At 51.1% G+C, this 14,235-nt stretch overlaps 1 long non-coding RNA gene across 1 annotated transcript; it reads left to right on the top strand.

Annotated features, from left to right (window-relative positions):
• The first annotated feature begins 626 nt into the window (after positions 1-626).
• On the top strand, positions 627-4,096 carry LOC147730898 (uncharacterized). The gene is made up of 3 exons (XR_015308612.1): positions 627-714; positions 1,760-1,894; positions 3,599-4,096. It is a non-coding gene; the product is annotated as an uncharacterized LOC147730898 (long non-coding RNA).
• Positions 4,097-14,235: the final 10,139 nt, after the last annotated feature.

A 14,235-nucleotide genomic window follows, 5' to 3' on the forward strand; every position in this document is an offset into this window, starting at 1 on the left:
TGAAATTTTGTAGATTTCCCTCAGCCACTTTTAGGATGTGTTCCAGCGCAGGAATGCCCTCCCTTGCGCCGGAACGCCCCCTGATGGCGCAGGGCTTTATAACTGGATGCATCTCCCAAATGCGTCACGTTGTTATAATATTATACGCCGCACCATGGCGCCCTTTTTTGTTTAGCTGCTGCGTCACAAAAGTCACGCAAGAACGGAGCAAAAGAGCCGCAAGGGGCTTAAATCTGCCCCTTCCTTTGTACCCCTGACAATCAGAAAAATAGTGGCGGTGGATTGATAGTTTGACTATTTAAATGACTGGTAATGTAGCAGGCAACTGTTAGTGTTGTCACTGATCTGACTGAAATCACAATGGAGTTTGTCTGTCACTTTGCGTCTTGCCTGCGGACTGCTGCCTGCCAGTCCTAGGTGAACCTTTCAGTACTTTGTTTAGTGAGTTACGTGACTTTCGAAGTCACAGGTCCGCAAATAAATGAAAACTAACCCTAATCAATATAATTTCGCGGAAATATTTTGTTATTGTTCTTTTGAAATGTTTGATTTGGTTGACATTGACAAGCAACAATCATCCATGTTTTCTGTTCTTTCTTTCATGTTTTACGTCAGCTCCCCCCAGGGGCGAGGGGAGGACACAGGAGCAGCAGGCGGCGGATGCTGTTGAACAGGGCCAGGATCGGGCAGGCGAGGGCTCCTTTGCTGGCCCCAGTAAGTTTTCATTTTAGATTAGTACCTATTTTTCCTAGCGTTCCTCATTTGATTTTTTCAAAATCGTCTTTGATCTTCTTGTAGACTGTATCTAAATTCTTATCCTGCCTCTACTATGACTCCCTGTGGTATTACTAGATTATTCTTATTAGTCTGTCTGTGTAGCTAACTAAGATTGCACGGTTGGCGAAACTCCCATTCTAGTCAGCAATAGCTCTATCAACTTAGTGCAGTCCTCTGGGATTGTCCATAATGTCTTTTGAAGTGTTCTATCTGCTTTGAAAAATCCCAACTATAAAATGTGAATGACCACCAAGAAAGAATAAGATACTACCTTTTGGTTTGGATAGGAGGACAATCCATACCACTACAGCGGCGCAGACAATTCTTCTGCAGAAACAGAACTATGGACAATAAATAGTGCATTGCTTATCAATTATAATAGGCGCTGTTAGAGTTTCCACATACCTCTGTGATAACAGACTTTGAACCCCCAATGTCGTTACTGACTGACTACATAGTGTGGCACAGTCATTTACCTCCCAAATTCATCGATCATTGATCCCCAATGATGATTATTATCCAACGTAGCTGAAGAGTACGGAGTCAGAGTCAAGAAGTGTCAGAGGCACGGACTCATGCTTGCAAAAATTGCAAAACCTTTCGCTCAGTCACTCTAGTCACTCTGGACCAAAAAACACAGAGTCTCTCTAAGTTTAAAAGCTTTATTAAAAGTAAACACATTTATTAAAATGAAGTCATAATAAAAAAACGAAACGTTTAACTGAGAATGTAAAAGTGGTTAGTGCTGACGATTAATTGAAGACATTTCTTGTGGTCGAGCCGAGCTCTCACCTCGTTTCAACTTGATCTTGTTGTTAGAAGTCCATCTTCTGTCTGTGTGGAAAAAAATGGTGCGTGTTAAAAAGCCAGCCTTCATCAGTTGTGCCAAAAAGTGCTGCATTACATTGTTTTCACATGTCTTCATTCCTAGACCAAATACTAGTGAGTGGTTTATTCTAACATTCTTAAATGTACTTTGTAGGTGGAACATCTGGTGGCGGGGCCAACGCGGAGGTGGTGGTGCTCGACACGGAGGCGGAGGGTAATTCCTCAGGGGAGGATGCGGCGGTTCCAGTGCCGGCTGTGAGAGTTCAGACGGTGGTGGTGGCGGGCAGAGGTAAGCTCTTATATATTCCTTACTTATTGAGATTGAAGACGTGGCTGGGAAGGAAAGAATATGAGATGCATGGCTGGGTGAATGATGAAGCAATGATTGGTGGAAGGACAACAGCCTGGGTGGGTGACACAGAAACTGTATGTGTCCATGTACCTGGATCATGCTACTATCTGACTCTTAGATAGCATATGTGTATCTAGAGCAGGGGTACTCATAGTACGGCCCGCAGGCCGGTGGCGGCCCGGCAAGCCTTCCTTGGCGGTGTGCAGACCTTGCAGACAATCACTGCTCCCCAGGCCCCCACAGAGCAGAGTGGAGATGCAGGGCCACAAAGAAGTGAAATAGAACAAAGCCTCTGCTCTGTGGGGCCGGGCAAGCAGTGATTGTCAGGGTGGAGATGCAGGGGCGCTACAACAAACAAAGCCTCAATAATATGTTAATGGTCTTTTAAAGACCTGTTAAGTACTTTGGTGTGGCTGTCTGTGTGTGCGCGTTGAGGAAGCTGTCTCAGCCCGGGCTGAAGGCTGACACAGACAGACACACACACAGTGAGATGACAGAGGGGGAGGGAGAGGGAGGGCAGGAGGGAGATGGAGAGGGAGGGCAGGAGGGAGAGCATGAGTGAGAGAGATGTATGTAAATGCTGGGTCTGGTGGCTCAGTGGATGAAGGCATCTGCTGCAGGGACCTGTGTGCAACCTCATGGTCACAAGTTTTCGTTTTGCTTTAGCCCCGCCCCCTCTGACTCCGCCCCCACCAGTGCGGCCCTCGGCCACAAACTACACTGTAAATTTAGCCCCTGAGAGAAAGTTTGTGAGTGCCCATGATCTAGAGAGAGTAGACGGTCAGTGGATGAACTAAGTGTAATTTTGAAGAGCATGTAACACTGCACCCGCACGTCCGTTCCAGTGTAGGAAAGGCAAGGAAAAGAAGTTTTAATTTTGTCCAAATACTACCATCAATAGTAGCAGTAGTTTGTATTGCAAGCACAGCATAGATCCGGTTATTACAGTGGCCACTCCCTACCTCTCTTAATAAGTTTAGTAGTACTCAGTCATTCATGTGTGGATGTATCACTGGTCACTCAATAAAAAGCAAAGCACCTAAAGTCATCCCATATATAAGCAAAAACATCCCATGTGAAGTGATAGATAATCAGATTATTTATCTTCTTCAATTTTCCATTTCTAGTACTCATTTGCACTGTAGGGTGAAAGTTAAATTAATTAAGCAGTAGCCCTTGTACCAGAGTATTCTCAGTGCCACCCGTAATAGAAAAGTAAGAGCTTCACCACCTGCATGTACTGGACGGGTACAGTAACGCAACGCAAGTCTAGGTCACTCATCATGGTCATGGCGTGCGTCTCTTTTTCTCGGGTGCAAGTTTACTGCGCTGGCATTATGCCGGCTTGCAGAAGATAACGTACCAATTTTCCTAAACAAGAGACAAGAAGAAGAATAAGACTGGTGTACTTTCATAGTCGACTCCAATGGAAGTCCATAGTGCTCGTAGAATTTGTTCCTTAAACTCCCACTAATGTTAGAGCAAGGATGAAGAAGTGTGAGGTTAGATAGATACTGGCCTCAATAGTTATGTAATGCGCTTGCAAGTTGCTAGTTATACTGCAACACAAATTTCTGCTGAATGATTGAGTTAATCTTAAAGAGCATTGGTTACAGACTATGTCTTTCTTTCTTCATATAGATGCTCCTTCCAAACGAACAAGGAGGAAGGAGCTGGCTAGAGCGGCCCGGCAACGGAGGATCGATGCCACTGTGGCCGAATATCGGCGGCTGGTGGCCCTGGAGGACGAAGAAAGTGTGCAGTCGACCACAACAACGTCGTCTGCATCGGCCTCCGTGCCCCCACGGGCTACCACCCAGCACAGTGGTCCACCCAGACTGCCAAAGCCAAACGCCACCGCCGAGCAGCAAGGACAACAGCTTCCTGTTACAGCCGTTGCACCTGCAAGGCAGTGAAGGCACGCCTGCGCCGCAGTACCCTGATGGTGTCCCGCCTTCAGCAGGAGCTCCACCACTTTTCAAACGTGTTGGAGGGGCTCCGCGTAGAGCACGCCTTGCTCCGCCAGGAGCATGATGCCCTGGCCCACAAAGTAGACAGCATCCACCCATAGTGTCCCTTGCCCCTTTTTTAGAGACTTTTGGGGGGTGGGAATTGGGAGTTGGGTTTTTGGGGACTTTTGAAGGACAATCGTTGGGGTTAGGGAGGGTCTTGCGGGAGATTATTTTGTTAGGGATATAAATATACTTTTTCAAACTTTATCTGAGCATACCTATTTTTTACTGCTTGCCTGGTGGGTGGGGGTTTAACAGTGACTTTGTTTTCCTGAAAGTTTAGTTCCATTTTCTTCCTTTAAGTGTAAATGCCCAAATGTTTTCAACACTAAGTGCCTCTCACAGAGTAAGTGAAGTGAATTCAAGAGTCCTAGGACTTTAGTAGTACTACCGTCAGTCTCTCGTCTCTCCTCCTAATACTCCATTATACCCCCAAACGCTTATCTTACCTGTAATTTGTGTTTGAAAGTAGGGCTAGACCCAGGGCTGGCTCCACGGGAAACAGTGAATAAGGTTGGCAATCTTGGTCGGATAAAATTTCCTCATAGCGGTGGTACTAGTGGTGTGACACAGTGGCAGTTGCATGCCTATGAAAAAAAAGAAAATTAAATCTGGTTTGTCCCCCTGAGCAATTCAACGGTACTGTTGGACTTGGCCCTTAGGGCAGGTTCACCCCTAGACTTTTTGCCTCATGTGTGACCCTGTGTCAGTGATTTTTGGGTCTCTGCGCACTTTTCCCTGGGCCCCAGAGTGAAAGTGCGTGCGTGTAGTATGGCTGGCCTGCCCTCCCATAGGAATGCATGGGGAATGTGTGTGTCCCTGGTAGTTCCTGATGCGTGGGGAGTGCAGGCTCGAGTTTAGTATGTGTAAACTCATGAGAGTGAATGCTGCGAGATGGTGATTGCGGCATGTATGTGTCTAGAAGGGAAGTGCTACTTCTGGACATTGAGATATGTGTGCAGTGAGGGTGCTGGAGCGTGATTGGCTGGAGCTGGCTGGCATGACAGGCTCCAGGAAGTCTGGATGGGTCTGCCCGGTGGTGAGTGGGAGATTAGCATGAGTGATGTGTGGGAGGAGTGTACCTGTGTCCTGGATGGGCTGGGTTTTCCCCACACAATGCTGGCTCCGCCCCCCTGTGGTGTGTCTAACGACCCTAGCCGCCCCAGTGAATGAAATGGGTGGTTGGGCCATCAAGAGTGCTCCAGAACCAGCTGCGACTGGTTTCTCCCCCACCCTGCACCCTTAGACAAAGGATTTACAGTATAAGAAGGGGCTGTGTCCCCACTGAAGATGTTCTACTTTTGGATCCTGCCAGAGGGGGCTGTTGCTGCTGGGGCCAGGAGGACCGCCACTTGGGGTGTCTCCCTGCCTGGAGACCCAGTGTGCTGGCTCTGGCCCAGCCTTGCCCCCCTGCCTGCCTCCAGCCTTGCTGGAGCCTTGTCCTGTCCTCCAGTGCTGGGAGCACTGAGGATTTCTTGCCTGCAGCCCTGAGAGCGCTGCTCTCTGCCCTTCAGCGCTGGGGAGCGCTGGAATCGCCTGCCTAGCGCTTAAAAGCGCTGTATTTTGTCCTGGAAGCGCTTGGGAGCACCTGCCCTTCGTTGCTAGCGCTTGGTGTGCACAGCCGGTGCCCACCCGGCATCTGATCGCCCCGTGTGGTGATTTGGCGGCGCGGGTGCCACCCCGCTCATTGCCGCTTTGTTTTTGCCCGTGGTTGTGGTTTGATTCACGAGGGAGCCCACTCCTTGGATCATGGTCCTGGCCGCGGACAGCTGAGGAGTACCAGTGGGGTAGCCCAGTTGGTCCTTACAGTAGCTTTAAAAGGAACCCTAGGGGTTCACCGTGGCATAGAACAGGAGGGTGTCCCGGCAGTGGCGGGCCTGCGTCCGATCGCCCCAAGCAGGGAAGTCCATCACGGTGGTGATTGTTCTCCCCTGCGTTTTGGCTGGAAGGGGGTTGTGTTGGACTTGGCCCTTAGGGCAGGTTCACCCCTAGACTTTTTGCCTCATGTGTGACCCTGTGTCAGTGATTTTTGGGTCTCTGCGCACTTTTCCCTGGGCCCCAGAGTGAAAGTGCGTGCGTGTAGTATGGCTGGCCTGCCCTCCCATAGGAATGCATGGGGAATGTGTGTGTCCCTGGTAGTTCCTGATGCGTGGGGAGTGCAGGCTCGAGTTTAGTATGTGTAAACTCATGAGAGTGAATGCTGCGAGATGGTGTCTGCGGCATGTATGTGTCTAGAAGGGAAGTGCTACTTCTGGACATTGAGATATGTGTGCAGTGAGGGTGCTGGAGCGTGATTGGATGGAGCTGGCTGGCATGACAGGCTCCAGGAAGTCTGGATGGGTCTGCCCGGTGGTGAGTGGGAGATTAGCATGAGTGATGTGTTGGAGGAGTGTACCTGTGTCCTGGATGGGCTGGGTTTTCCCCACACAATGCTGGCTCCGCCCCCCTGTGGTGTGTCTAACGACCCTAGCCGCCCCAGTGAATGAAATGGGTGGTTGGGCCATCAAGAGTGCTCCAGAACCAGCTGCGACTGGTTTCTCCCCCACCCTGCACCCTTAGACAAAGGATTTACAGTATAAGAAGGGGCTGTGTCCCCACTGAAGATGTTCTACTTTTGGATCCTGCCAGAGGGGGCTGTTGCTGCTGGGGCCAGGAGGACCGCCACTTGGGGTGTCTCCCTGCCTGGAGACCCAGTGTGCTGGCTCTGGCCCAGCCTTGCCCCCCTGCCTGCCTCCAGCCTTGCTGGAGCCTTGTCCTGTCCTCCAGTGCTGGGGAGCACTGAGGATTTCTTGCCTGCAGCCCTGAGAGCGCTGCTCTCTGCTCTTCAGCGCTGGGGAGCGCTGGAATCGCCTGCCTAGCGCTTGAAAGCGCTGTATTTTGTCCTGGAAGCGCTTGGGAGCACCTGCCCTTCGTTGCTAGCGCTTGGTGTGCACAGCCGGTGCCCACCCGGCATCTGATCGCCCCGTGTGGTGATTTGGCGGCGCGGGTGCCACCCCGCTCATTGCCGCTTTGTTTTTGCCCGTGGTTGTGGTTTGATTCACGAGGGAGCCCACTCCTCGGATCATGGTCCTGGCCGCGGACAGCTGAGGAGTACCAGTGGGGTAGCCCAGTTGGTCCTTACAGTAGCTTTAGAAGGAACCCTAGGGGTTCACCGTGGCATAGAACAGGAGGGTGTCCCGGCAGTGGCGGGCCTGCATCCGTGTTCTATCGCCCCAAGCAGGGAAGTCCATCACGGTGGTGATTGTTCTCCCCTGCGTTTTGGCTGGAAGGGGGTTGTGTTGGACTTGGCCCTTAGGGCAGGTTCACCCCTAGACTTTTTGCCTCATGTGTGACCCTGTGTCAGTGATTTTTGGGTCTCTGCGCACTTTTCCCTGGGCCCCAGAGTGAAAGTGCGTGCGTGTAGTATGGCTGGCCTGCCCTCCCATAGGAATGCATGGGGAATGTGTGTGTCCCTGGTAGTTCCTGATGCGTGGGGAGTGCAGGCTCGAGTTTAGTATGTGTAAACTCATGAGAGTGAATGCTGCGAGATGGTGTCTGCGGCATGTATGTGTCTAGAAGGGAAGTGCTACTTCTGGACATTGAGATATGTGTGCAGTGAGGGTGCTGGAGCGTGATTGGCTGGAGCTGGCTGGCATGACAGGCTCCAGGAAGTCTGGATGGGTCTGCCCGGTGGTGAGTGGGAGATTAGCATGAGTGATGTGTGGGAGGAGTGTACCTGTGTCCTGGATGGGCTGGGTTTTCCCCACACAATGCTGGCTCCGCCCCCCTGTGGTGTGTCTAACGACCCTAGCCGCCCCAGTGAATGAAATGGGTGGTTGGGCCATCAAGAGTGCTCCAGAACCAGCTGCGACTGGTTTCTCCCCCACCCTGCACCCTTAGACAAAGGATTTACAGTATAAGAAGGGGCTGTGTCCCCACTGAAGATGTTCTACTTTTGGATCCTGCCAGAGGGGGCTGTTGCTGCTGGGGCCAGGAGGACCGCCACTTGGGGTGTCTCCCTGCCTGGAGACCCAGTGTGCTGGCTCTGGCCCAGCCTTGCCCCCCTGCCTGCCTCCAGCCTTGCTGGAGCCTTGTCCTGTCCTCCAGTGCTGGGGAGCACTGAGGATTTCTTGCCTGCAGCCCTGAGAGCGCTGCTCTCTGCCCTTCAGCGCTGGGGAGCGCTGGAATCGCCTGCCTAGCGCTTGAAAGCGCTGTATTTTGTCCTGGAAGCGCTTGGGAGCACCTGCCCTTCGTTGCTAGCGCTTGGTGTGCACAGCCGGTGCCCACCCGGCATCTGATCGCCCCGTGTGGTGATTTGGCGGCGCGGGTGCCACCCCGCTCATTGCCGCTTTGTTTTTGCCCGTGGTTGTGGTTTGATTCACGAGGGAGCCCACTCCTCGGATCATGGTCCTGGCCGCGGACAGCTGAGGAGTACCAGTGGGGTAGCCCAGTTGGTCCTTACAGTAGCTTTAGAAGGAACCCTAGGGGTTCACCGTGGCATAGAACAGGAGGGTGTCCCGGCAGTGGCGGGCCTGCGTCCGTGTTCTATCGCCCCAAGCAGGGAAGTCCATCACGGTGGTGATTGTTCTCCCCTGCGTTTTGGCTGGAAGGGGGTTGTGTTGGACTTGGCCCTTAGGGCAGGTTCACCCCTAGACTTTTTGCCTCATGTGTGACCCTGTGTCAGTGATTTTTGGGTCTCTGCGCACTTTTCCCTGGGCCCCAGAGTGAAAGTGCGTGCGTGTAGTATGGCTGGCCTGCCCTCCCATAGGAATGCATGGGGAATGTGTGTGTCCCTGGTAGTTCCTGATGCGCGGGGAGTGCAGGCTCGAGTTTAGTATGTGTAAACTCGTGAGAGTGAATGCTGCGAGATGGTGTCTGCGGCATGTATGTGTCTAGAAGGGAAGTGCTACTTCTGGACATTGAGATATGTGTGCAGTGAGGGTGCTGGAGCGTGATTGGCTGGAGCTGGCTGGCATGACAGGCTCCAGGAAGTCTGGATGGGTCTGCCCGGTGGTGAGTGGGAGATTAGCATGAGTGATGTGTGGGAGGAGTGTACCTGTGTCCTGGATGGGCTGGGTTTTCCCCACACAATGCTGGCTCCGCCCCCCTGTGGTGTGTCTAACGACCCTAGCCGCCCCAGTGAATGAAATGGGTGGTTGGGCCATCAAGAGTGCTCCAGAACCAGCTGCGACTGGTTTCTCCCCCACCCTGCACCCTTAGACAAAGGATTTACAGTATAAGAAGGGGCTGTGTCCCCACTGAAGATGTTCTACTTTTGGATCCTGCCAGAGGGGGCTGTTGCTGCTGGGCCAGGAGGACCGCCACTTGGGGTGTCTCCCTGCCTGGAGACCCAGTGTGCTGGCTCTGGCCCAGCCTTGCCCCCCTGCCTGCCTCCAGCCTTGCTGGAGCCTTGTCCTGTCCTCCAGTGCTGGGGAGCACTGAGGATTTCTTGCCTGCAGCCCTGAGAGCGCTGCTCTCTGCCCTTCAGCGCTGGGGAGCGCTGGAATTGCCTGCCTAGCGCTTGAAAGCGCTTGATTTTGCCCCTAGCGCTGTGAGCGCTGTATTTTGTCCTGGAAGCGCTTGGGAGCGCCTGTCCTTCGTTGCTAGCGCTGCTAGCGCTTGGTGTGCACAGCTGGTGCCCACCCGGCATCTGATCGCCCCGTGTGGTGATTTGGCGGCGCGGGTGCCACCCCGCTCATTGTCGCTTTGTTTTTGCCCGTGGTTGTGGTTTGATTCACGAGGGAGCCCACTCCTCGGATCATGGGAGCCCGCCTGCCTGCCTAAGAAGCGAGCCGCCGCGCTGCCCGCGGCGACCCGGAAGTGGTTGGGGGGTCCGACCAATCCCAGCGCGGCCCCAGGAGAGGCCGACCGGAAGTCCCGCCTCTGTAGCCGAGCCGGGAAGAGAGAAGCTGCCGGACGGCTCCCCGAGTGGAGAGGAGAGCCCCGGGACCAGAGGGAGAGACCCGCCTCCGCTGGAGGCCAGAGCCGGTGAGTGTGGCAGTTCTGGAGGGAGGGGCGCCGGGACACATTGTCGGTGTCCGCCCCCCCCCCCTGCCCCCTCAGCAGCGCGACCTCGCGCCTTTGTGTTTAGAGCCTGAGAGGCTCTTGGGGGCAATTCCTGTTTTCGAGCCTTGCGAGGCTCGATTGCCGGCACCCTTGTTTCGCGAGCCCTGAGAGGCTCGAGGCCAGTTTGTCCTTGCTCCGAGTCCCCCGAGAGGGACTCCAACGTGGCCATTGTTCTTTGAGCCCCGAGAGGCTCCCCAGTTGTGCCTGGGTCCCCCGTGAGGGACCCCCCCCCCCTGCCTAGTGAGGCAGAGTCCGTTGTCTTCGAGCCCAGAGAGGCTCTGAGGGTGCCATTTCTTGTCCAGGAGCCCAGAGAGGCTCCGCAGTGCCACAGTGGTGGTTCTTGAGCCCAGAGAGGCTCCAACGTTGCCCTAACTTTCCCTGCACCAGTTGCCCAGCACTTTGTGGGCAACTGCTACGTTTAGGCCCTGACATTGGGACACAGGGATTGTCACAGGTGGTGACTGATTTAAGTTTTGCGCAATGTCTTTGCTACACCTCTGAATGTTAATGCATCATGTGTTTTGTTTTTACACCCCTACAGGTATTGTGATGTGTAGGTGGTTGTTTTCTCCCTAGTGCAGGTGGTGCTAGTGAGGTCCTGGTTACCAGTAGTGACTGGTTGTATGTTATATTGTGTGCTACACTGATTTTACTTTCTAAAGTGCTATTTCTGAAAGTATTGCTTCTAAAAGTGCTGATACCCTTGACAGTGGTCCAAGTGGCCCTGTCCTGTACAAATATCCCTTGTAAATTCCGCCTGTGCCTGTTGGCACAGTGTAACAAGATGTGTGTTTTATCTGATGTATATTTATTATAATACAAAGGCTATTTTTATATAACCTTGTGTGGAGTTTTCCTTTGTGGTGGGCCTTTGGTTATTGTTGCTGGGGTGCGTGCGCAAATACTTAACTTACATCGCCTCCAAGTTTAGCCTTGCTGCTCGTGCCACGTTACCTAGAGGGCGAGTAGGGGTTATCTTGGCGTGTAACTCCCTTGCCCTGACTTGGGTATGGTGGTCTCTGACTGACTTTGGCGAAAGCCCTGGCCAGCCGGGGATCCCATTTCCAACAGGTACAATAGAGAATATAGCAGGTGACAGAAGTACACTAGAACAGTGCCACATTGTAGCCTAACAAATGATAAAGTATAACTACTAATTCGGTTGAAGTTCTTTGACATTAGCCATGGGTCTTTGTCAAGCAGAGTAAGAATATATCCTCGGATTTCTTCACCAGCCTGTTGCTATCACCTTATCCTCCCCAGCAAGTGTGTGGATTTATTGCTGTAATTTAGTCACACATCAATCAAAACCACACAGCCCGGGGGAAGAGGGTTAGGGTTTGAAAAATGGATGGGTACGGGGGTTTTTGGGAAAGGTTTTGGGAGACAAGAAAAAATAGCACAGCATGGACAAACAATTGTGAATATAAACAAATCTTTGGGTACAAACCTATCCATCAATCTTTGAAAGTGCATGCACTACTGCATGCATGTCAGTGAAAAGTAAGTAGTACTTTCGACAACTGTGGAAGAAAGAATGCGACAGTACAGGGCGTGTGTGGAATTATTGATAACTATATTCAACATAAGTTCTCTGTTGCCAGATACCTGAGAGCCTTGCTGGTCACTATAAATCCATTCACAACACTCAATGGGGTTGGTCTGGAAGGTATAGTAGATAGAAAAGGAGAAATTGCTCTTTTTCTAGGTGTCCCCTCACTCACCAGGGTTGCCCCTTGGTGACATGCTTCATCATTGGGGCCATCCCAGTCCTCTACGGGCTGGGGCGTGCTGCGACTTGCGAATTACGTAGGAGCACTTACAAATGACTATGTGTGGTGCAGATGTGATAGTGGAGTGGACTAAGTGATGTGTTAAGGGATCAATTTAGAAGCAGAGAGAGATCCAAGAAATGCAGTCACAGTCAGAGAAAAAGGCAAGGGATACTGTATCTGTATGTTGTTGTAGTTGTCCTGTTGAAAGTGGTAAGTAAGTTGCTTGCAGAAAAAAAATCCTCTTATTAGCGGCACTCCTCCATTGCAGCCGACGCTTCGTCCATCGATGTTGGTCACCAGAAGACACCCTGTAAAAAAAGTACAGCATGGACAAACAATTGAACATAAAAAAATCTTTGGGTACAAACCTATCCATCAATCTTTGAAAGTGCATGCACTACTGCATGCATGTCAGTGAAAAGTAAGTAGTACTTTCGACAACTGTGGAAGAAAGAATGCGACAGTACAGGGCGTGTGTGGAAATATTGATAACTATATTCAACATAAGGTCTCTGTAGCCAGATACCTGAGAGCCTTGCTGGTCACTATAAATCCATTCACAACACTCATTGGTATTGGTCTGGAAGGTATAGTAGATAGAAAAGGAGAAATTGCTTTTTTTCTAGGTGTCCCCTCACTCACCAGGGTTGCCCCATGGTGACATGCTTCATCATTGGGGCCATCCCAGTCCTCTACGGGCTGGGGCGTGCTGCGACTTGCGAATTACGTAGGAGCACTTACAAATGACTATGTGTGGTGCAGATGTGATAGTGGAGTGGACTAAGTGATGTGTTAAGGGATCAATTTAGAAGCAGAGAGAGATCCAAGAAATGCAGTCACAGTCAGAGAAAAACACTAAGGATACTGTATCTGTATGTTATTGTAGTTGTCCTGTTGAATTTGGTAAGTAAGTTGCATCCAGAAAAAAATTCCTCTCATTAGCGGCACTCCTCCATTGCAGCTGACGCTTCGTCCATCAATGTTGGTGACCAGAAGACACCCTGTCCACTGCCTGCCTGATGCTGAATTATGGCTCGATAATGTGAAGCCTGACTCCATCCTTTTTTCCCCATTGCAGAGACTGAAACCCGGCCTGTAATTATTCAACGAAAAACAGGAAGTGATATAATATTACAACACCACTGATAAATAAATATAAGGTATGTAGGCTGTGGAGTGCAAAAAGTCACACTTTGATTTTTCTAGTAGACAGTACAATATTTTTGAAAGTGCGTACTCTGTCTGAGTCACCTTTTGAAAGATAAATAAGTAGGGGCAAATTAATGTAGCGAATCTTTCCCCTCAAGCTAGGTGTACTGTAAACTGTGTTTTAGAACAACATTAGATCTTCCCAGCAGTGCTCCCACCCAGACCCTTACTAAAGCCAGTCGCAAAAATGTAGAAGACCCCCAATCAAATCTCAAAAAACGAGGCCTAGCAGAAAACTGGTGACAAAACTTACTTTGAAAGTAAAAGTAGGCCGAAGTACCCCCTTATTAATTACCCCTTACCCACCGTGGATTGCATTCAAACCACTTGCAAGCAACCAAGCAAAAGTATCCATAGCCAGCATCGCTCCAAGACTCGAAAACCCCCCCACCCAAACACATGCAATCGAAATACTGCTAACCCTAACGAACCCTAAGTTAAGAATAGTGGCAAAGGCTTTCTTTAACTATGCCAAATCCCCCCTTTCCCACCATGGATTTTCTTCAAATGACTTGCAACCAAAATTACACATTCTCACGAGTGCTCTAAGACCCCAGAACTCAGTTGCAAAAATCTAGAACAACCCGAAACACATGCAATCCTGCTGCTAGGGCTAACCCTAACGAACCCTAAGTTACAAAAAGTGCCAAAAGGCTTTTCCGCGAGGATTTTGTCCCAACCACTTCTACCCGGTATTAGACCTTCCCAGGAATGCCCCAAGACCCGCCAACCCACCCGCCAAAAAGCATAACACCCCCAAACAGGCCAAAAGCAAAATCTCATACTTGCAATATTTCTCGGCCTTCGGTCCAAACGCGCTGCGTAGCTAGGCCATAAGTCGGGGTTGCCACCACGGATTTCCTGAAAAGCAAATGCAATCAAGATTAGAGTGTCCCAGCAGTGCTCCCAGACCACGAAACTCACCCACAAACAGACGTAACCCCCCTAAAAGCACCTCAAAGGCAAGCAAGTCATCAAAAACACAAAAAAATTTCCGCCTGGGATTTGGTCCAAACCACTTTTATCCGGTATTAGAGCTTCCCAGCAATGGCCCCAGCGCCGTCAACTCACCTGCAAAGAGGTAGAACAACACCCCCACACGTGCTGAGTCTTTCTTCGTTGGGCGTAAACCAGCCCTCTGGTTTGATGGAAATAGGAGTCTGGAGGAGGAGGATAGAGGAGCATGTTCTTCTGAACTTGTGAACCTGAGGAATGCAGACTGCAGCAACTTCAAATC

This window comes from Lissotriton vulgaris, chromosome 2_1 (assembly GCF_964263255.1).
Source record: "Lissotriton vulgaris chromosome 2_1, aLisVul1.2, whole genome shotgun sequence".
NCBI lineage: Eukaryota > Metazoa > Chordata > Amphibia > Caudata > Salamandridae > Lissotriton > Lissotriton vulgaris.